Source organism: Lissotriton helveticus, chromosome 6, assembly GCF_964261635.1.
Source record: "Lissotriton helveticus chromosome 6, aLisHel1.1, whole genome shotgun sequence".
Taxonomy (NCBI): domain Eukaryota; kingdom Metazoa; phylum Chordata; class Amphibia; order Caudata; family Salamandridae; genus Lissotriton; species Lissotriton helveticus.
The window spans coordinates 648039444-648063037 of record NC_136067.1 but is presented as its reverse complement, the minus strand read 5'-3'; the positions used below and the strand labels follow the sequence as shown (position 1 = coordinate 648063037).

At 50.0% G+C, this 23594-nt stretch overlaps 1 protein-coding gene across 1 annotated transcript in view; it reads right to left on the bottom strand.

Moving 5' to 3' along the window:
* Positions 1-23594, bottom strand: part of LOC144762828 (uncharacterized) — a 111772-nt gene that overhangs the window by 8351 nt on the left and 79827 nt on the right. The window lies entirely within an intron of this gene.

Genomic DNA, 23594 nt, shown 5'->3' with positions numbered 1-23594 from the left:
CATGACAAACTATGCGCTGATTTGGATCGGAGATATAGATGACCTTTCCCTGCTGTGGGAAGGAAGTAGGGAAATGTCTAAAAGATTGATACAGAGATAGACAAAAACTGATCTCAACCGAAAATGTACTCATTAGATCATAAATAAATCTATAAATGACCTGGTTATCCATACTGAGCTAGAGAAGCACACATGGTCAAAAGCCTACATAGGAAGGAAAAAGAAGGGCTTTGTGAATAGCGTGCATCCACAGAAACTGATAGAAAGTATCCCCTATGGTGAAATGCTACTGACCCGTAGAAACTCTGATAGCCAAGAAGTGTATGAGAAGGAAGAAAAAAGTAAGCGGCCAGCAGCCAAGCGAGAACCCAGAACATGAATAAACTACTTTTAAATCAGAGACACCAAAGGAGGGACCTGAAATTACCATAAGGTTCATCACTACAAACAATACAAGGTACACAGCAGCAAGACAAATTCTAAACATTGGAAAATATTAAAAGCTGATCAGGTGATTGGACACAATATTACCTCACATCGCTCCATCACGTATCGTAAAGCCCTATCCTTAAATGACCAACAAGTCCATAGCTATATGGATAGTGAAATGAAAGAAAGGGGCCATCTAACCTAAAAGGTTTCAGAACATGTGGGAAATGTATGGCTTGCAAATCTGGTGTCAAAATGAAGGAGGTTATTCTGCATAACAGGAAGAAAAAGCAATCAATTCATAACCTTTAGCACAGATTTCTGTGTGTGTATACGTGAAAGAATGCACACACAGAAAACAATATGCTGTCAACTTGATTTTCCCCATTGCTAAGTGATGGAGCATATGAGAGGCATCAAACACGCTGACAAAAATTCCCCAGTGTCTGGAGATTTTGGAAAATGTCATGATAGTATTGTAGACTCGCTCAGTTTCTTTGGCCTTATATCAGAGGAGGTGATCAAGAAAAGAAATTGGAAAGAATTGATTTAAGATATAATACAGAGCAGGGTACAGAGGAAGCCAAGGGATGGAATAAAGATGAGGAATCAGTGGCGTCACTAGGGAGGTGCGGGGGTGTGGATCACACCGGGTGACACCATCACATGGGGTGAGACCTGTGACACCAAAATCCTATTAATAAATAACATCAGAATACTTCAGAATGCACCTTCTTGATGCAAAGACACTCCCTCTTTTATGTCAAATGGATAATGACAAGCGGGTCGCCTTCTTTCCAGTAACAACACTAACACGAGGCTTTGTTGTCCAATTCATTCGAAGTTACTCAAATGCTCTGCAGTGCCCGCCATGTGTCACTGCTCCCTAAATCACGGCATCCACGCCTCCTTTGCGTTTTCCTAAGCGTCTCCAATTGACATACTTTTGGCCCCTAAAGGCCGCCTTAGATATTAGCCTTTGACTTGTAACTTTCATTCTAATGGAGTTTTCAAAAACAATATCTGTGCAGCAGAGTTTTAGTGGAGGTTTACTGTACTGTACTTTCTATAAAAGTGGTAGAGAAAGAGGACTCGCCTTTAAGCTGCAGAAGTATGTTGATAAGTACCGGCTCGAGCGGTCTCTGAGTACCAAGCCCTGATCTGCATTTCTCTCTCTCAAGCTCTTTGCACCGTTGCACTTCCCGATCTCTCCTCTTTTATTATTTGGGGAAGAGAGTTGCAGAGTTTGGCTGCACTGAAACCAAAGGATTGCCCTCCACTGCTTGCCCTTCTAATGGAGGGAACTCGAGCCCATATGTGCGTTGGAGGGTCTGCGGGCTCTCTCAGGGGTGTACGGAGCAAGGAGCTGCCGAAGCAAATAGTTCTGGCATTTGTTTAGTGAACGCGTTTCTGTTCCTTTATTTACACACGCTCTTGCATAGCAGGCGCGCCAGGGGGATGGTAGAGATGCTTTTCTGACAAGTGCTCTGAATATTTGGAGGTAGTCGTGGTTCACAGCTCTGACACTGGTGCAGAACTGCATGAAATTGAGCTCACTGTCAGAATAAATACAGACGAAGGACTTTGTTACAATGAAAGTTCACGATGTGGCCTACATTACAGTAACCGTAATGCAGAAAGAAATTCACAATTTAAACCGGTAGGACTGGCAAACTAGGTGCATCATGTAAGCTGGAGGGGGGCGTGGCTTCGGAGCCGATGGAGGAGGAAGCGTGAGCCTGTAGCACGCACCAACCCCACTAATTCTCCTGTTTTAGGGGCTGTTTTGGTCCCCTATTTAATCCTTGCAGAGCGAGAGTGTGTCGGGAGATGTCGCTGCCCGTGCTGGGGAGGGCAACACTTAATACGTTGTTCGGATCCCGTGAAGGCCTCCGAGCTCTGACTCGGCCGACATTCAAGATGGCGGTGGCGGTGATGGCGCATCCCGAAATGGCCGATGGCGCTTTCCCTGGAGGGCTGCCCGGTTGACCAGACGGTGTTGTGAGGACTCTACTGGGGGCTGATAGCTGTGTGAGACCTCTGTGGGCCAGATCGGACCGGACAGTTCGAGGCGGACGCTGGATCCTGGCCCTGGTGGCGAGTCCGGGAGTGTGCCAGTTCGTTGGTGCCCTGCGAGGTGTTCCATCGGAGCGGGGTGGCGCGGGAGTACCCTTGGCCCTAGAAGATGCTGCTGGCCACTGCTGGTCGCCTGGTGCTGGGGCCGTGGAAGGGAGCGAGGCAGGAGCTGTGTGGGGGTGACGCCGCCGATCGCGGATCCTCCGGAGCGGCAATGGGACATAGAGCTGCGAGTAGTTGCAGGGAGCAGTGTTGTGGTCTGCCAACAGATGTTTTCTAAAGCGGCAGGTTTGGTGGGGCCCCTGGTGCCGCTACTATCTTCCCCTTCCAGCTGGATATTTATGGCCGCTCCGCTGTACCTGGAGTGCCCTTTTCCACGGCCTCATTGCACGGAGGAGCTAAGCGTTTGAGGGCCTCGCCTCTGCTGCACTTCGGAGCTGGGACCACTTGGGCCCTGCCCTTGCTCTGTGGGGTTGAGAACAGACTGCTGCCGCGCCCCGTCTTGGTCCCCAGTCCCGAAGAGTGGCGGCGGCAGTGGGAGATGCCTGGCCCTGTCGGAGGTGAGAGGTGATCGCCGGAGGGGGCTGTGAAGTGCCTACGCGGAACAGTACCAGGGAGTTGGGCCTTGGTTGGCCACCAAGGCTTGGAGTACTTCCTGCTCTGATAGTGCATGGCCAGTGCAGTGGATTGTGTGTGGTGGGACGGTCTACACTAGGGACCGCAGGCTGACAACTGATGCTGTAGAGCGCAGGGATTTTTCATTGCCCGTGGGGATACCGTAAGCCAGGCCCATCTGCACACTCACTGCACTGTGAGCAATCAATCTCTGTGAGGTGCTTGCCCCCTTTGCACTGCGCCCACTGGGCTGTACCATGGGGAAGCTCCGGGAAAAAAGGGGGGGTGCCTCCTTGGACCGCGTGGAGTCGGCGGCGGAACAGGGGTCATGGGACCTTGCGGCTGCTCCTCCTGGGACACTGCCGCAGAACCAGGTGGACCAAATACTGCCGGCCATAACGGATACTAGAGCGGCCCTGCAGCAGGACATAGCACAGGTGGCGACAGGCCTGGGGCTCTTAAAGGCCAACCATACGAAGCTATCTGATAGGGTGCGACAAACAGAGATCAGGCTGGAGGAAGTTGGGCCCGGACAGCGCAAGCTGGATATTCAGATGGGAGAGGTACTGGCCCGGCTGCAGACTCTGGAAAAGCAGGCTGATGACGCTGAAGGCCGCAATAGAAGGAATAATGTTCATGTAGTGGGCCTGCCGGAACGCATTGAAGGGCCTGACATGGTGGCCTACTTCGAGCGTTGGTTCAGGGAAGTGGTCGCACTGGAAGGACTGTCACAGTTTTATACCCTGGAAAGGGCCCATAGGATGCCGGCGCGCCCGCCGGATCCTGGGCGCCCGCCCCTTCCGGTGGTGGCGCACCTCCTTCACTACAGGGATAGGGATTTACTCCTCCAAAAGGCCAGGTCCTCAGGCCCCTATACTGTGGACAACAGCAATGTCACGCTCTTCCCAGATTACACGCTCGAAGTACAACGAGCTTGGACGTCCTTCTTGGCAGTTAAGCGAGCACTCAGGGAATAAGGCATACAATACTCCTTGATGTTCCCCGCCCGATTGCGAATTGTATTGGACGGTAAAATACATTTTAGCGACAGTCCTGAAGTACCCTGGACATGGCTAGAATCGTATCGAACAGGCAAGGGAGCGGCTGGTCCACCTTCTCGGCGTGTAGCGGAGGAACAACGCCCTTGTCGATCTCGCTGAGCTAGAGGACGACAGACAGTGCTTGAGGGCCCTTCTACGTCTCAGACGGAAACGGAACGGTTGGCGGAGCTAGGGGCTATTACAGATATCTCCAGGTCCAAGTACTCCATGCCGGTAGCGTCCACTGGCTCGGAGAAAGAAGCAGGAGATACGGACACCGAGCTCTCCAAAGCAAGCGGCCGGTTCTCCCCCAGGTGACACCGGGTACAGCGGATGACATGGTGGACGCTTCCTAGCAGGCAAGGTAGACTTTGTGACTCTCCCTCATGGTGATTGTTGCTGTATGACCCAGCAGTCACCATGTCCCTGGTCGCTTAATAATGTTGTGATCGTGACACTTGTTGATCAGAGGGGGCAATTGATCGTTCATATGCTACTGCCCTTTCATCCGGGGAGTGTAATCCCTTCACTAGTGGGGGATCTGTTCTTGCTGGGGGGTTGGTGCTGGACATATCAGCTGACTATTGTTGATCTTCTAGGTTCTACCCTACCCTACCGGATGGTTCCCAGTTAGTACGTCTTTGGTCCTCACTAGAGGGCATTTGTTGGGGTGTCAGTTTGGATGGGATTTACTATGTTAGTGCCTGTTCTGGGGAGGGAGGGTAATGGTGTGGGTGGGCTGGGGGTTTCTATGAATATTGGGGGTTCAGATCGGGAAATAGTGCTCACCAGCGTGTCTTGGGGTACTGGCGGCCTAATGTGCTTTTGCAATTGATCCATGGGTCCGTTACCTGATGTAAAATGTATGACCTGGAATGTGCGGAGTTTACACTCTATGCAGCGGCGACACAAGGTCCATTCCTATTTGGTGCGTAGAGGTGCTCACATAGTATTTCTACAAGAGACACACTTTACTAGAACTGAGGGGTTAGCATTGCAACGTAGGTGTAGAGGGCAGCTTTATTATACTACTTATTCGGCTTTTGCAAGAGGGGTGTGGATTTGGGCCAGAGCGGGTGTCCCCTTCCACGTGACTGACCAGTTAGTGGACTCCGAGGGCCGCTATGTGGTAGTGGTGGGATGCCTTCAAGGGTGAGATGTGACGCTTTGCAGTATATACGCCCCTAATGTGGATCAGGCAACCTTCTTTGCTCACTCGTCCGAGATTTTGGCCGTCTACTTCACGAACCCGGTGCTTTTGGGCGGGGACTTTAACTCTATAACGGATGTGGCCATGGATAGATCCCATCCCCCTTTACCTGATGCCCCAATATATAGGCTGCCGAAAATCAGAGGTCAATGGCAAGATAGTTGGAGGCTTATTGATGTATGGCGCGCTCATCATCCCGGGGAACGGGATTATTCCTATTTCTCAGCTTTACACGATTTGCATGTGAGACTTGTTGCTATTTTATATAGTGCTGGAATCTCTGCAATGGTGGACAACAGCAAATATTTATCGCGCACCATCTCGGATCATAATCCTTTGTTAGTGGGTTTCCGCTGGGCCCCGGAGCGTCCGGCTATACCATCTTGGCGGTTGCGCCCTGAGATGTTGGACGATCCGGTCTTCCGAGCTGAGGTTGGAACAGGAATAGAACAATATTTTAGCGATAATGAGGGCACGGCTACGACGACCGCAATAGAGTGGGACGCCTTTAAAGTGGTGATGTGAGGCTTATGTATTTCTAAGTGGGTAGGAGTCCCAAAGATGTTCTTACGTGATATTGACTTGGCGGAAGGTAAGCTTCGGGCGGCTGAGCGAACCCATTCGGCTAACCCAGAAGCGCGAGAAGAGGTCTTGAGGGCCAAGGAGGCCATGGCGGTAGTGGTTGAACGTTTAAGGTGCTTTGACCATAGGGCCTATCTGGCTCGAACACATGTGGACGGGGACAAAGTGGGTACTTTGCTGGCATGGTTGGCTAACCCACTCCCCAGAAGCACCCCTATATTGGCGCTGGCTTCTCCGACTGGACAAATGGAATACACCCAGCACCGGATAAATGACCTGTTTCATAACTATTATACAGAATTGTACAATAGTCGGCTGCAGACTGACGCGATTGACATGCGGGAATTCCTGGGGGACATAGAATTACCCCTCTTAGACGCGGAACAAGCCGACTCCCTTGGACAGGACATCACATTGACTGATATTAGGTGTGCTATCAAACAGATGGCGCGTAACAAGACTCCGGGAATTGATGGGTTGCCCATTGAGTTTTATTCGTCCTATATAGATGTCCTTGCCCCTAGATTACTGACGGTTTTTAGAGAAGCCAAGGAACTGGGGGTCCTGCCCGCCTCTGCTCGGGAAGCGGTCATTATTCTTCTGCTTAAACCAGGGAAGGCTACCCCGCTGACCCGACTGCGTACCGTCCTCTATCCATGCTCACCACGGATTATAAAATCTTGAGCCGTATCCTTGCCACCCAGCTCCTCCCACATATGGTGCGACTGATTCATCCGGATCAGTCTGGTTTTATTACCACCCGTAACACCACAGGCAAATCCTTGGTGAGTGTGAGAAGTTGGCCTGAGATATAGTGCTCACTATTCTAGTGATCACTTTGTATCATACCAAACAACCCTTATTGATGATTGGTTGTAAGTCAACCTTTCAGACCAGCTATCCTAGTAGCATGGACACGAGCAGTCTTCAGGCTAAACTCTAGAGGGCGTGTTAAGCCAGCTGTTTTACCATCACATATACCCCTTGAACACCAAGTGAAAGGACACCACACAAGTTGTTATAAAAATATAGGATATTTATTAATAACAGTTCTACCCTGAACTCTTTATGAGTCAGGGAGCTAAGCACAATACAAAACTCTTACGAAAATACTTCAAGTTGCACAATTTACACAAATGCCCGAGGGGCACGAAAAACCATATACACAAAAAGTGGAATGCGAAATACTAGCAGGTAAGTAACAAGATCCAGAGGCTTCCGGATCGCTAGGACTACACTACTGAAGATTACGAGCAGGAGGCCTAGGGAGATCGTGTGCAGAGTGTGCACTCTCACGCGGGATGCGGGAAGAAGTCTATGGATGCTAGCGTTTCTAAAGTTACTGTTTCCGGACGAATCCGACTAAGTAGACTGAAAACAAAAAAGGATCTGGACACTTAGATAGTGAACCTGTGCTGGAGTACCGAAATACTCAAGTTACCTAGCCCAGGGGCCGCGGCTGCATAGGGTTCAAGTGACGTCGGGAATCCTCGTTGAAGTCTATGGAGCCTGAAAGAAGAAGTTGCTGGCAGGCGACCAGTGAAGAAGTTCGGTGTGATCCAAGGCTGGATCAGTGAAGGAGACGACCTGAAAGCAGAGGGGACTCAGTTCTTAATCACTAGCCAGTGATTATGTGGGCACCAGGATGGCACCGGATGAAGTCACCTCGACCAGGTGAGTGGGTACGCTGGACTCTGCAGTCACACGGGCTAGGAGGCGTTGTCGGCGACCAGGCTGGAGGTGCGAACTGTCCCACGAGGCTGTCGGCTGTCGGCGATGCTGGACTCAGGATTTGAGCAACAAACCTTGGCAAAGGCAAGCCCACGCGGTGGAGTCAAGATGGCGTCTGGAGTGGACCAGGAGGGTCCGGGGTGCTCCTCTCTTGGAAGGGAGCAAGGGCCAGTCTGGAGCAACCAGACCAGCGGTGAAATCGTCGTGGTACGTCGTCAAGAGGGTCACTAGCCAACGGGCAAGTGACCGGACAACGTGGCAAGCAGCAAAGAAGCAGAAGGGCCCCACACAGATCTCGTGGATGCTGGGAGGCTGGACTTCGGTGCTGGAGCTGCTTAGGGTTAGGGCTTCTCAAACCCCAGTGCACTTACTCGAGGGTCTCTCGGGGGTCGTGCTGGAGAAGCGTCGTGCAGGTCTTGAAGATGGCCGGTCCCACGGGTCTCGTCACACCCACGAATCTCAGCTGGGCTGGATGATGTAGGTAGAGGTCAGAGATGGCAGGGAATCCGGGTCTCGTCGAGCTGGCAGTCTTGATCCGGAGGTTGGACTTACAGCAAACCGCAAGAGCTTCGATGGTGCCTGCTGGCGCAGGGTAGCTACTCCTTAGCCACAAGGGAGAGTCTTCAGAAGAGTCAAGAGTTCCTTTCGTGGAAAGTAGTTTCAAGATTCAAGATTATCTAATTTGGGAAGGGGGCCTGCTCCTACCTTTATCCTAAGAAAAGGGGCTGGCACGCGACTAAGTCCTGCCCTATGGGTGGGACTAGGAGGGGGGTGGTTACACCCCTCTCCTTTGTCCGGTCTCTCCCCAGCTCAGGGGCTGGGGTGCCCCAGGAACTGGTTTGAGCCGGCATATGCACAGTGAGCACCGGGGTGCCACTTGCAGTCACCTTCCTTTCAGCCCTGCCTACCTGGGATACACAAAATCCTGTCTGGGATGGTGCTAGCACTGCCCCTGACAGGAAACCCTTTGTCCAGGCCTCCATTGCTGGAAGGACTCCCAGCAGCAGGAGGGCAGACTTGTGTCTCGGTGGCAGCATCCATTTTGTGGAGCTGAGGCTATGTCTGACTTTAACCGGGGTTCACAGTTACATACATGTCGTGCCCCTCTAGAAGGGTGGAATGCTAACCCCGTCGCCAGAATTGGGGAGGGGTTAGTATTCCAATTCGTATGACACCTTACTCGACATGTTTTGATAATGTTATACCAAAGTTAGCATTTAAACGCGAGGATTATAATGCACTTAAGAGTATATGGTATAGCGTTATCATGGAACAGCTATTTGGACTTGGTTCCGCAAGCTGCAAACGGGCTCAGCTCATGCCAGAGCACCATCTCACATAATTCCAAGCACTCTGCCTTCAGGATTGATAAGGCCTGCCATAGGAGTGACTGATAGGAATATATGTGTCCATTTTAGGGTTAGATATAGGAATACTATATCTAAAGCAAAGGGTGTTTACACCACCTTGCCCCAGCTGTCGTGCAGCCAGTTGTGTCTGTTTGGGTGGCCAGCCAGGGGTGGCATAATACATGCTTCAGCCCCTGGTAGGCCCTGGGTACACCTATGCCCTGGATACCTAAGGTATGCTGTACAGGGACTGATAAGGTGGCCCAGTACCAATTGGTAAAATGCACCTAAGGTACATGGTTGTAATTTAGAGAGAGAACAGCTAGGCTGTGGGTCTGATTAGCAGGCCCACAACCAGGGAAAGTCGTAAATCAGTGAAGCAAAAAGCAAAAATCTGGGGTGGCCATGGGATTGCAGACCCCATTCTCCTACAGTGAGGACCAAGGAGAGGACAGCCTAGAGGTAGTCCTCTCTGTGGACATTGCAAAAGCATTCGATAGTTTGGAGTGGCCCTACTTGTTTTTTCTCATGAGAGCCTTTGGGCTCGGGGAGAGCTATGTGCGCTGGACGGAAATATTGTATTGTTCAGCGAGAGTCAGAGTGAAGGTCGGAGCGGTCATTTCTTCCTCGTACCCCGTGGGGCGTGGCACGCACCAAGGATGCCCGCTGTCCCCGTTGTTATTTGCCTTGGCCATTGAGCCATTGGCCTCTCGTGCTAGATTGGGGAGGGCGTACCAGGGTTTACATCTCCGTGGGCATATGCAATATATTTCGTTATATGTGGATGACTTCTTGATGTTTTTGACGAATGCAGGAGATGCCTTGGCGGGGGCACACGCGCTGCTTCACGATTTTGGGGAGATCTCCGGACTCAGAGTGAACTGGGCAAAGACTTGTATATTTCCAATAGATCCGTTGCGCCACACGCCCATGCATGTGCAAGACATTAAGTGGGATCCCCGCTGCCTTCCTTACCTTGGAACGCATATTTATCACACTCAAGCGGACCTACTGGATGGAAATATCGGCAGAGCGATACGAGGGCTTAAGAGCAGCATGCAATTTTGGGGGACCTTGCCTTTATCGGTGGCCGGCCGAGTGGCCCTCTTGAAGATGGTGGCCCTTCTCCGCTTGCTATATTATTTTCGGACACTGCCGGTGTGGATACCTGCTGCCACTTTTCGGCAGCTCTGATCCTTGCTTGGTGGCTTTATCTGAGGAAACCGGAGACGGAGGGTGGCGCTGGACACATTGATGCGCCCGAGAGCAGAGGGGGGGTTTGCGGTGCCAGATTTTGAGTTGTATTACCTAGATGCACAGTTCCAGGGGTTCACCAAAGCTATAGCTCTGGAATTCAGGGGCCCCGAGCGTGAGGGTGAGCCGGGAATACCTCGACACGTGCTGTGGTATATTGTGCTCCAGCAAAAATTGTGTATGGACTCATTATCTCATGAGGAACGCATTCTGAAGCTTTGCTGGAGACGGTACCATTGCAGAGCTAGGGTGCATGGCCCATATGCCACGGAGATACCCTTGGGTATATGCACCACCCTCCCACATGGTGGGGACTCGTCAGCACTTGAGGATTGGGAATTGCTTGAAGTACATGTATTAGGAGACCTATACGAAGATGGCACTTTAATGCCCTATCGCGTACTGCAGAAGCGGTTTGGGCTCCCATGGGGGCACTATTTAATTCACACAACCCTGGTGGCTGCCATCCAAAAATATTGGGGGAGGAGGCCTGTCGGAACCACCGTTGAGCTTAGCCTGCCAATATGTGGTAATGGCAGCGGGCACTTATAAGGCCGTCACCTGCTTATATCGACGCATGCTCGGAGAGGGCTTACCGCCTTTACAGAAGATACGCGACCAATGGGAGACAGACATCAATAAAGAAATCCCAGACATGGCCTGGACACCCATAGTCAGGAGGGCATGGAAGAGCACTAGAAATGCCAGATTCCAGCTAGTTCATGTTTTCATACTGCATAGGGCATATCTAACCCCAGTGAAGATAAATCAATATTTCCACGAAGATACTGCCTGATGTCCCCGCTGTAGACTTGTGGGAGCAGATCTCCTGCATATGCTGTGGGATTGTCCCCAACTGGGTACATACTGGGAAGACGTAGTGGTACTACGTTGTGATATTACGGAGCGGCGGCTTGAGCCAGACAGGGGTACCTGTCTACTGCATTGGTTCCCTCACACTAGTAAAACAAAGGTAACTAGTAAATTCCTCGATTTGGGGTTGCTGCTCGCCAAAAGGGAAATAACAACGCACTGGAAGGCTAGAGGAGGGCCCAGCTTCATCAGATGGAAGGCAGCATTAATTACATGGGCAGGGAGCGAGAGTATAGTTCGCTTACAACAGGCCCAAAGATCTCACAACGACAAGGCGCTAGAGCAGGGGTCTTCAAACTGTGGGGCGCGACCCCAGGGGGGCCGTAGGGTGATGCAAAGGGGGTCGCGCTCCCAGTCACACTTCTGCCAAGGGCTTCAGCCCCCCTCTTCCCCCGTCCTGTGTGTCAGCCCGGGCTGCTTCGGTGCAACTTAAGCTGCTTGGGGCTCAGATGGACAGTGTCTGGAGTCTTATCTCCAGCACGCCCGTCAGAGTTTTTCACAGGTCTTTAAAGACCATTTACATATTTACATGCCTTTGTAAACTAGTTACAGAGGCTTAGTGTTTTTTTCCTGATTCCAGTACCCCCTGGGTCCCACTCTGCCTATTCCTTACATTTGTATTTTATATTTACTGCTGTAGTGTGAGAATGCATTTCATGAAAAGGAATATAAAGTAGGGTTGCCAAAAGTAAAATGCCTGTGTGTGTTGTTTAAAGAGCCTGCAGAGACCTCCTCTTGACACTAAATAGATTTATAAATACAAAAGTATGTATTCATTCATTATGTGACTTTTCGGTGTTTGTACTTTTTAATTATCAGTCATGGATCATTGAGGCAGTCCTAAAACACAATTAAAAGAGCTTTTTATTTATATTTGCTGTTCGAAGTATGCACAAGTGCTTAAAATACAGCTTTAGGTGACTGCTTATTTTTGTACCAACTGGGCCATCAAAATAATTTACTGGCAACCGTATCCATAAGACTGGAAGTTTGTTGCAGGATCAGCACATTATGTATTTCCTCCACCCTGCCATAATAGAAATAGTTTAACTTAGATCTTAAACACTACGCCGCCGTCAATAACATGCTGGTTTACTTCAAGTGTCTGGGAATGGACCCTGCATTCAGACAACTCACTCCTCCTTCACTTTCACGCTCACCCTGCCCTCATAGCGATCACAATGCACTCACACAGATCACTATGCACTCACACCATTCGCCTGCTCACCCTGCACTCACAGTGATTACTCTGCACTCACAATGCACTTGCGCTGTTCACCCTATACCTCACCCTGCAGTCACACAAGCACACTACTCATCCTGCACTCAAGTGACACTTCACTCACCTGTCCCCCTCACTGCTGAATACACAACTCACTCAAACAAGCCCAGAAGTAATCATACATTCATTCATCCCATTCTGAACTTGCATCCACACCCAAATTGGTACGGCCACCCCACTCGCCCTGCAGTCACTCCTCTCACCCTACTCTCACACTGTTGCATCGCTCACCGTGCACTCACAAGGGCACTCCTGCTACCCACACAGCGCAGAGGGTTAATGTGCCTGCTACAAAGAATATGTACCATGCAGATCACAGAAATGAGTGTGAGTGAACTATGAGTAGCGCAATAAAAAATGAAATGTTTGTCAGAAAGGTCTTATAGAGAGATGAGATGCATTGTTGGGGAGTGGTAGTGAGGGAATTCATGGAGAAGGAGGAAGATTTGGGATAGGGGAATTGCTATAATTGATTTGTGTTTTGTGTCAAAAACCCAATAAAATTTGTTTAAAAAAAAAAAAGGAGAAGGAGGAAACGGAGGTGGGGCACCAAAAAAGACTGTTGCACCGGGTGCAACCAATGTTAGGGCCAGCCCTGGCTGGGAGTGTTAGTACCCTCCCCCAGCGTAATTTGGTCCTCAACTGCCTCATAATTCCAGTAGCCCTGCCTACAAGTTTAGAAATTTTTGTCAGGAGGGGGTCCTTACACCGCAAAATGTTGACAGGGGGGGTCTCGGCATCCAAAAGTTTGAAGACCTCTGCGCTAGAGGCTGCACCTGCATGGGAGGGCCTAGTCATAGATTTAAAGGCACAAGATTTGGATTCAGGCACGGATTCCAGTGTGCTTGCAGAGGCTGGAATCACGTGAGTGAGTACACTTATTGAAAGGTGTAGGAGTGCATGAGTGTAGCACCCCCTGAGATAGCTGTGTTCTTGGATGACAGCATCAGCACGGGACCCCCCAGTCTATTTAGTGCTGCTGAGGTATACTGTTGTGTTATGATGGGCTGTAGAGTATGACACGCCGGTGGGAGCGGGTGGGATTGGGGTCGGGATTAGTGAGGGTGGGATAGTTTTGGGATTATTACTGCATGGCTCTGCAAAGTATAAATATTTACATTGCACTTGGACATTACTGTTGCGATACGGGACTATTGCGACTACACGGTTGCTACTCAACTGCAGTTTGTTCTAAATTAGTCTGCTGGATATGACCTTGTACACAGTATACTATCGATACTTGCTGATGGAGGGTTTGGAAGGGCACATACTGATGTACTTGAACACTGTGTAAGTTGGTTGCTGTGGAAAATAATAAACAAATCAAAAAAAAAATCATGTCAGCTGGAGCTATATAAGGCCTGCCCAACATGTACACTGCAGCATCGCATTCTTTTGTATTCAAAATGTTGTTAAACTCTGCGGTGGGAGCTATGTTTGCTAGACACGGCATCTTGTAAAGCAACCAGTGGCGTCACTTTGAGGTGCGGGGGTGTGGACCGCACGGGGGGTGACACCATGAGTTATCGCACTGGGTGACACCAACCCCAGTGACGCCGCTGTGAGGAATTACACGTGCACATAGGATGCTTACTGATGTCGAAAGTACATATATGTACACATGCTAGGTAATCTGCACACTTTCCCACTACTGACACACTCTAGAACACATGTTAAAAAAAAGCAACCATTTCCTTGCAGGATTAAAAATATATAATTTCTTTACATTTCTCAGTGCACTACTTAGGGTAAGGGAGGTATACCTCATACAATCATACTAGATTGATAATGCTCACCACAAAAGCACAAGACGTTTGTCTTAAAATCAGTGATACCACCGCCATCCCCAAAGGCTACAAAATCACCCCAAGTACCACGTCGACTGACCAGGAGGAGGAATAGCCATCGTCCACAAGAACAACCTCCAACTGACCACTTACTCAAATGACCCAATGACTACCATGAAACACCTCCCCTTCCAGATCCAGAGCAACCCCAACATGACCCTCCAAGGCTCAGTCCCCAGCGTGGCCTTCAACGACGCCATTGTAGACCTCATTGCACCCTAGGCTCTCGCATCCACCGATTACATCCTACTCGGAGACCTCAAATTCCAATTGGACAACTCCAGTGACCAGAACACATCCTCCCAACTGGAGAACCTCGCCAACATCGGACACAAGCAGCTAGTCACCGCACTGAGCCACATAGCCAGACACATGCTCAACCTCATCTTCTCCATCAGCAGGAACATCATCTAGAGCCACACCACCTAATTCCTCTGGACCGACCAGCACTGTGTATACTTCGCCTTTGCCATTCCCACCGTTCACCACCACCCTCACCGCCCCTGCCCCATCTGTCGTAGCTGGAACAAGGCCACCGTAGAACTTCTCGTCAACTTTCTCAGCATGCCCACACTGTGAGAAGTTAACCTGGCATATGATGTCCACTAGTTCTAGTGGGCACCTTGCACCAGTCTAATCGACCCTTATTGATGGTGGTTGTAAAGTCAACCTTATAGAAAGCTATCCTAGTAGTAGGATAGGCCAGCAGTCATCAGGCTAAGACTTCTGTAGGCGAGTTAAGCGAGTTGTTTTACCATTTATAATCTCTTGAGTACCAAATGAAAGTACACCACACAAGGTATATATCAAATATATATGTATTTATTCTAAACACAGCCCCCCTGCACTCTTTATGAGGTCAGAGGTCAAAGTACATTACAAGATTCTCAGTCAGCATACGATAAGTTGCACAAATACAGTTATGCCCTAGGGGCCTCACTAACCAAATACTAAGATAGTGGTATAAGAACCCCGTGAGGATTAGAAAGCAGGCCTGGGGCCTGTGGAATCACTGGGGCTACTATGAACAACCAAAGGATAGGAAGTAGGAGGCCCACAGGATACGCGTGCAGTGTCTAATCACAGCCGCGGTTTACCATTGACTTTCTATGGGAAACGAAGAAGTTACAAATATACAATTTAACAACACGTCCGGATGGACTTGGATGGAACCCTTTTAAACTAGGACACTTCGAGAGTCAAGACCCACGGGAGCACCGGAGTACACGTGTTACCTCACCCAGGGAAGCCGGGTGCATAGGTGCCTTTTTGTGTCGGGTTTCGTCGTCGTTTTCTATGGAGACCTGTAAAGAAGTGCTGCAAGCGACCAGAGGAAAAGTGTCCGGGTGGATCCAAGGGTGGATCGAAGATCTGTAGAAGCTGAAAGCAGAGGGGACAGAGTCTGGGTCACTAGCCAGTGACCAGGAAGGTACCAGGAAGGAACCAAGCGATGGCGAGTGCTTTCGAAGTGAAGAAGGTGAGCTTGTCTCTTCAGCCATGTGGTCCAGGAGGCATCGATGATGACCAGGCGCTGGATTCAAACTGTCCCACAAAGGATCTAGTTGACTGCGGTGTCGGTATTCGGATTGGACCCAACAAGCCTTAGTAACCGCAACCCACACAGGAAGTCGAGATGAGCTCTGTGGCAGACCAGCAAGGTCTGGGGCGCTTCTCCTTTGTAGGGAAGCTGGAGCAAGCCTGGGGCAACCAGGAAAGCAAGTTAAGTTGTAAAGGAAGTCTTCCAGGGGCTCACTAGCCAACGGACTAGGAACCAGGAAGATGCATCGAGCGGAAATGCAAAGGCGGGGCGCACAGGACACTTGTGGAGTGTGCGGGCTGGAGCTTCGGTGCAAATGGCGCTCTGGGCTGGGGCTTCAAGTACCCAAATGCACAACTGCGAGTTACCTCAGGAGTCGATGCAGTAAGCAAAATGCAGGATGTCCAGGAGTTCTGGTCCCACGTCTCTCGTGTCCGTCACGTGTCTCAGCTTTGCTGTGATCGAAGGGCGGGGTCAGAGAAGTCTGGAAGTCCATGTCCTGTTGTCAGCCTCTTCGGGATCCGGCGGGAGCCTCAAGGTTGCAGACCGGCAAGTTGCTTGTTGGTGCCTGTTTGAACAGGGTGATCACTCCTTGACCACAAGGGAGATGTCCTCAGTCTTCCAGTCAGAATGGAATGTCGAAGTTCCAGGATTTCAGCATCAAGATGTCGTCCAGGTGAATCTAAAGTCCTAGGGACACAGCTCCTATACTTACACTAAGTTAGGGGGCTGGACTACCTGCTAGGTCCCTCCTATGGGTGGATCAGGGGAGGGGCTGGTTACACCCCATTCCCTTTGTCCTGTTTCGTGACAGAGCTGGGGCTTGCGCCCCGGCAACCGGTTTGAACTGGGCTTTGCATGGAGCACCTTGTGTGCCCCATTCAGTGTCTGGAAAAGCATTCCCTGAAAGCAACCCTCCCTGCCCCAATACACTAAAGCCTGTGTGGAGTTGTGCTGGCACCTCCCCTGAGAGGAAACCTATTGTCCAGGCCTCCCCTGCCGGAGTTTTATCCAGCAGCAGGAGGGCAGATTTGTGTCTGTGGCAGCAGCATCCATTTTGTGGTGCCAGGGCTCTGTTTAATTTTAACCGGGTGTACCAGTAACTACATGTCTTCTCCCTCTAGAAGGGTGGAATGCTTCCCCCGCCGCCAGGACTGGTGGGGTGGTAGTATTCCAAAGTGTTTGACACCTTACACGACATGTTTTGATAAAGCCAAACCAAAGTTAGCATTAACCACGAGGATTATAATGCCCTTAAGATTATATGGTATGGCTATATCATAGGACAGCTATAAGGAGATGATTCCGAAAGCTGCAGAGGGGCTCAGCTCATGCAGGGGCACCCTCTCAAATATAACCAAGCACTCTACCTACAGGATTGTCGAGGCCTGCCATAGGAGTGACTTATAGGTGCATATGTGTCTATATGTAAAGGTGGGTATAGGATTACTATATCCCAGTAAGGGGTGATTACACCACCTTACCCAGGCTGTGGGAACAGACCTGTGGTGTCCGTTTGGAGGGACAGCCAGGGGTGGCATAATACATGCTGCAGACCCTGGTAGGCCTTGGATGCACCTATGCCCTGTGTACCTATGGTACACTATACGGGGGCTCACAAAGGTGACCCAATACCCAATCTGGTATATACCTAAAGTACATGGTAACAATTTAGAGAGAGTACAGCTAGGCTGTGGTCCTAATTAGCAGGGCCACAGCCAGTCTAGAGTCGAAAAACCAGTGAAACACAGCAAGAAGTGGGGGCGACCATAGGAAGCAGACCCTACTCTCCTACACAACCCCCCCCCCAAATGCAGGGACATTAAACTAACCTTGACCAGTTGAGTATTCATGTTCTAAGTGGAAATATCTGGAGAGCCCATCTGCATTGGCATGGTCACTCCCAGGTCTATGTTCCACTGTAAAGTCCATCCCCTGTAGGGAAATGGACCACCTGAGCAGTTTGGGATTATCACCCTTCATCTGATTTAGCCATAAGAGGGGCTTATGGTCTGTCTGAACCTTGAAGTGAGTACCAAACAAGTATGGCCTCAGCTTCTTCAGTGCCCAAACCACAGCAAAGGCCTCCCTCTCAATAGCTGACCAACGTTTCTCTCTAGGGGTCAGCCTTCTGCTAATAAAAGCTACTGGCTGGTCTTGACCATCTTTATTCAGTTGTGAAAGAACAGCACCTACCCCCACCTCAGAAGCATCTGTTTGGACAATGAATTCTTTGGAGTAGTCTGGACTTTGCAGAATTGGTGCAGTGCACATGGCCTGCTTCAGGTCATCAAATGCCTTTTGACAGCTTACTGTCCACTGAACTTTCTTTGGCCTTTTCTTGGAAGTTAAGTCATTCAGGGGTGTCACAATGGATCCATACCCCTTGACAAATTTCCTTTAATACCCAGTCAGGCCCAAGAAAGCTCTGATCTGAGTCTGGGTGGTTGGAGCAGTCCAGTCCATGATGGTCTGGATCTTGCTCTGCAATGGTTGAACCTGACCCCCACCTACAAGGTGGCCCAGGTACACAACCTGACTCTGCCCTATCTGGCACTTGGTAGCCTTGATAGTTAGGCCTGCCTTTTGCAGGGCCTCCAAAACATTCTTTAGGTGGATCAGGTGATCTTCCCAGGTGGAGCTAAAGACTGCAGTATCATCAAGATAAGCTGTACAGTAGTCATCCAGGCCTGAGATGACTTGGTTCACCAACCTCTGGAATGCGGCAGGTGCATTTTTCAGACCAAAGAGCATTACCACAAATTGATAATGTCCACCTGGGGTTGCAAATGCTGTCTTTGGCTTTGCATCATCAGCTAGTCCAGTGGTTCCCAAACTTTTTTGACCCGTGGCTCCCTTGACCTAATTGGCAGTTGGCCGTGGCTCCCCCCCATTTTTGTACCGGTGGACGGGTGGGTGGGGATGTAAGCCCGACCTCGGGAGTACTTCCTGTTGCACTCTGACTGCCCCCTCTGTCCATGTCTGCCCCCACGCCCTCAGACTGCCCCTTCTGTGCATGCCTCCTTTCTTTGTGCCCTGAGACTCCCCCTTCTATCCATGCCTGCTCCCTTCGTGCCCTGAGACTGCCCTTTCCCTCCATGCCTTCTCCCTTTGTGCCCTGAGACTGCCCCTTTCCTCCATGCCTTCTTCCTTCGTGCCCTGAGACTGCCCCTTTCCTCCATGCCTTCTCCCTTTGTGCCCTGAGACTGCCCCTTCCCTCCATGCCTTCTCCCTTCGTGCCATGAGACTGCCCCTTTCCCCCATGCCTGCTCCCTTCGTGCCCTGAGACTGCCCCTTCCCTCCATGCCTTCTCCCTTTGTGCCCTGAGACTGCCCGTTTCCTCCATGCCTGCTCCCTTCGTGCCCTGAGACTGCCCCTTCCCTCCATGCATTCTCCCTTCGTGCCCTGAGACTGCCCCTTCCCTCCATGCCTGCTCCCTTTGTGCCCTGAGACTGCCCCTTTCCTCCATGCCTGCTCCCTTCATGCTCTAAGTCTGCCCCTTTCCTCCATGCTTGCTCCCTTTGTGCCCTGAGACCGCCCCTTCCCTCCATGCCTTCTCCCTTCGTGCTCTAAGTCTGCCCCTTTCCTCCATGCCTGCTCCCTTCGTGCTCTAAGTCTGCCCCTTTCCTCCATGTCTGCTCCCTTCGTGCCCTGAGACTGCCTGAGACTGCCCCTTTCCTCCATGCCTTCTCCCTTTGTGCCCTGAGACTGCCCTTCCCTCTATGCCTTCTCCCTTTGTGCCCTGAGACTGCCCCTTCCCTCCATGCCTTCTCGCTTATTAGAAATACAGCAGGAGGAGAAGCTGAATTACCAATATTACACTAGAGTAGACAGAACAGCAGGAAGCAGACTCCAGGTGTCAGTGGGGGAGAACCATTTTTTCTTATTCAGATAATCAAGTAGACATGTCCATGAAAGAAAAAAAGCCTCTGCTTGGATTTATGGTTGAATATAGGCACTGAGATATTCTATTCGAAGGACTATAGAAGATTAGCACACATATCACTTGAGAAAACCTGCTTCAATAATGTGCTGCTATCCGCTCTGGACAGCATGTTAAGCATCTGATTACACGAGCTGCGCACCCTACAGCAGCTGTACCACACTACATATCCCAGAATACAACTCTTCAAAGCAGCTGTGATTCAGACATATGTTTTCATCAGCATCTCCTTCTGAGGACCGACATCGTTCCTTTCACAGCCGGTGCTGCAAGCACAGCCAGCCACCGATGTGGCGACCAGTAAGGGGACAAAGCTGACCCTCAGCAGCCCCTCAGCTCCTTACACGTCAAGAAGAGGTCTGTGCTCGCGAAGCAGTGAGGGGCCTGACGTGTGCTCCACCAGCACAATGTGTCCTGGTTGTCCGGAGACAGACGGCTGTCCGCTCGAGTCTGTGATTTCAGGCAGCGCACAGCTGAGGCAGGAGACCACGCTTCACTGTGAGGGGCACGTTCTTCAAACACATGCCAGATAAATGCGCATGCCTACATCTTCTCAGACAGCAGTAGTGAGCATAACCAGGTAACATTTATCCACTGTGATGGTGAAAGTATTGTGCTGTAACAGTGCACTAGACATGCACTCTGAAGAACATGCATCCTGGTGTGAGACTGAATGCCTCGTGCACACCGGTAACGGTGCGCACACACACACACACACAAACACACTGTTCTTCTTGTTAGAGCGCGCACACAGCCACACCCCAGCACTTCACAGGTCCTTAAAAGATCATTTGCATGTTAATGAGGCCTTGCTGTTGTTTCACCCCTTCCAAGAGCCCCTGCAGCTCACCCTTTCTTTCCATTCCTGTTTCCTTAAAGCGGCGGATTTGACACAATTATGCAGGTGTCATTTCTAAATTTCTAGCGCTGCCACTGCAATTTCCCACATCGTGCCGCGGCGCCCCTGGCAACTGATAACGGCGCACCGGGGTGCCGCGGCGCACAATTTGGGAACCACGGAGCTAGTCTGATCTGCCAATAGTCAGCTGTTAGGTTAAATGTGCTCAAGAACTTGGCAGATGCCAATTTGTCTATGAGCTCATCTGCCCTAGGGATTGGATGGGCATATGTCTTAGTGACAGCATTGAGGCCTCTGTAATCCACACAAAACCTAATCTCTCTCTTACCACCCTGGGTGTGAGGTTTTGGCACAAGGACTACTGGACTGGCCCAAGGGCCCTCTGAGGGCTCAATAACTCCCAATTCCAACATTTTCTGGACTTCTGTCCTGATAAACTCTCTGACATGATCAGGTTGCCTGTAAATCTTACTTTTAACAGGCAGACTGTCTCCAGTGTCCACCTCATGGGTGCACAAGGTAGTCTGACTTGGAGTCAGTGAAAACATATGTCTGTATGCCTGCAGAACTTGTCTGCAGTCACTCTGCTGCTGGTCAGTGAGGTTGCCTGCCAAGGCTACTCCATCAACTGACCCATCATCAGGGTTCGGAGAGAGCAGGTCTGGGAGAGGGTCACTCTCTTCCTCCTGTCCTTCATCAGTAGCCATGAGCAAGCCCATGTCTGCCCTGTCAACATATTTTTTCAGTCTGTTGACATGAAGCACCCTAAGGGGGCTCCTGGGAGTTCCAAGGTCAACCAAGTAGGTGACATCTCCCTTCTGCTCAACAATAGTGTGGGGTCCACTCCACTTGTCTTGGAGAGCTGCTGGGGCCACTGGCTCCAACACCCACACTTTCTGTCCTGGCTGGTAAACAGCCAGTACAGCTTTTTGGCCATGCCAGGCCTTTTGCAATTCCTGGCTGGCCTCAAGGTTTTTGGATACCTTTTTCATGTACTCAGCCATCCTGGAGCGGAGACCAAGTACATAGTTCACAATGTCTTGCTTGGGAAGTTTGAGAGGTAACTCCCATCCTTCTTTCACCAGACAAAGAGGTCTTCGAACAGGATGCCCAAACAAAAGTTCAAAAGGGCTGTAGCCAACCCCCTTTTGTGGGACCTCTCTGTATGCAAATAAAAGGCAGGGCAGTAGGATGTCCAATCTCCGCCTGAGCTTTTCAGGGAGACCCTTAATCATACCCTTTAAGGTCTTGTTGAATCTTTTAACTAGACTATTGCATTGTGGGTGATAGGGTGTGGTGAATTTGTAATTCACTCCACACTCTTTCCACATTGCAGTCAGATAACTAGACATAAAGTTTGCACCTCTGTCTGAGATTACCTCCTTACGGAAACCCATTCTTGAGAATACTCCCAAAAGGGCTCTTGCCACCACAGGTGCTGTCGTGGTCCTAAGGGAAATAGCCTCTGGGTATCTGGTGGCAAGATCCACTACCACCAGAATAAACCTGTGCCCAGATGCTGTTTGGGGATCCATTGGTCCAACAATGTCAATCCCAACTCTTTCAAAGGGAACCCCCACCCCAGGTAGTGGTATAAGGAGGGCCTTTGTGGTGCCACCTGATATGCCACTGGCTTGGCAGGTACTTTTAAATACAACAAGGGAACCCGAACAGTTTGCTTAGGACTGTGGGTATCAATTATATATTACTGAGAACAAAGGTCCTTAGCATTTGAAGAGATCACGCAAAAAATAACATATAGGCCATAATAGGTAGCTATATTCCTCCTATGTCCAGCCGGACTTGGGTTTTATTTTGTAGTAAATCACAAAAATGGAGAAAGGGGTAACAGTAGGGCACAGTCCTGTACCGTACTTGGGAGGGGAGTGTTTGGAAAGAAACATATACAACGTGCAAAGGGTTACAGGCAAAGACTAAGCAAAATTTGCCACTTTTAAATCAGTGTATCAAATAGAAGTATTGCCAACGTGTTGAACACAACGAAATTATACACAGTGGTAAGTTGTGACAACACTAAAAGAAGTCGACGGACGTTTCGATCCCTTGCTCTTAATAATTCGGGATCATCATCAGGACTGACAATATACACATTTGCCTGGCATATGAAAATTAGAACCGCCTGTTGGGGGGAAAAAAGGGGAAGGAACAGACAAACAATAATTGTAATTAAAACACTAACTGACAACAATGCGCAAGTTTTAGGCAACCAGTTTGATTCGGAACCGGCATACCGTGCTGTACATTCAGTGGTTGCAGACAGCCTGAACGGGAGGGGTCAACCAGCTAATGCCGTTGTTGAGTGCTAAACTGAGACATGTGGTACGATGGCAGTAGACTCATACAAACTGCTATTTCCAGCATGCGTGCAAAGTGCAAGGATCTGGGCAGCATGCTCGCGTTTGATATTTACAAAAATCACTACGGCGGGCGTCAGGTGACGACAATATTTATACTAGTGATTTGCTGGCCTACATGCACTCAGCCGATATCGTCTAAGGAAAAACGGGGTGTTCAAATGACCATCGGGTTTTAGCCTCGTGTGGATTGAGAGTATAAGGGCTTACCCATGATGGTTGTGTTCCGGCTAGGGCAGAGATTGTTAGGAGCCGGGCATCTGCTGTGGGCAAAAGAGGCTTCATCACCCACAGAGTAATGGTCAAGCAGAGAGGATGAACAGATTGGCCAATCAGGGTTTTTTATCAGGGCGGGTATCAAAGTGGACGATGCTGCAAGGGCTATGCTTACAGCTTATCGCAACACACTGTACTGAACCATTTTGTGCCAAGAGGCAGAAACTTGCATGATTTGGTCCTCGTAATGTGCACTGAATTGTCTAAAGAGAAGCTAAGACACAATAGCTATCTAAAGAAGGAAGAAATATGAATTGGCCTTCAAAAGATACATGTGATATCATAAAACTATTGTTCGCATAAACATGATCACAGA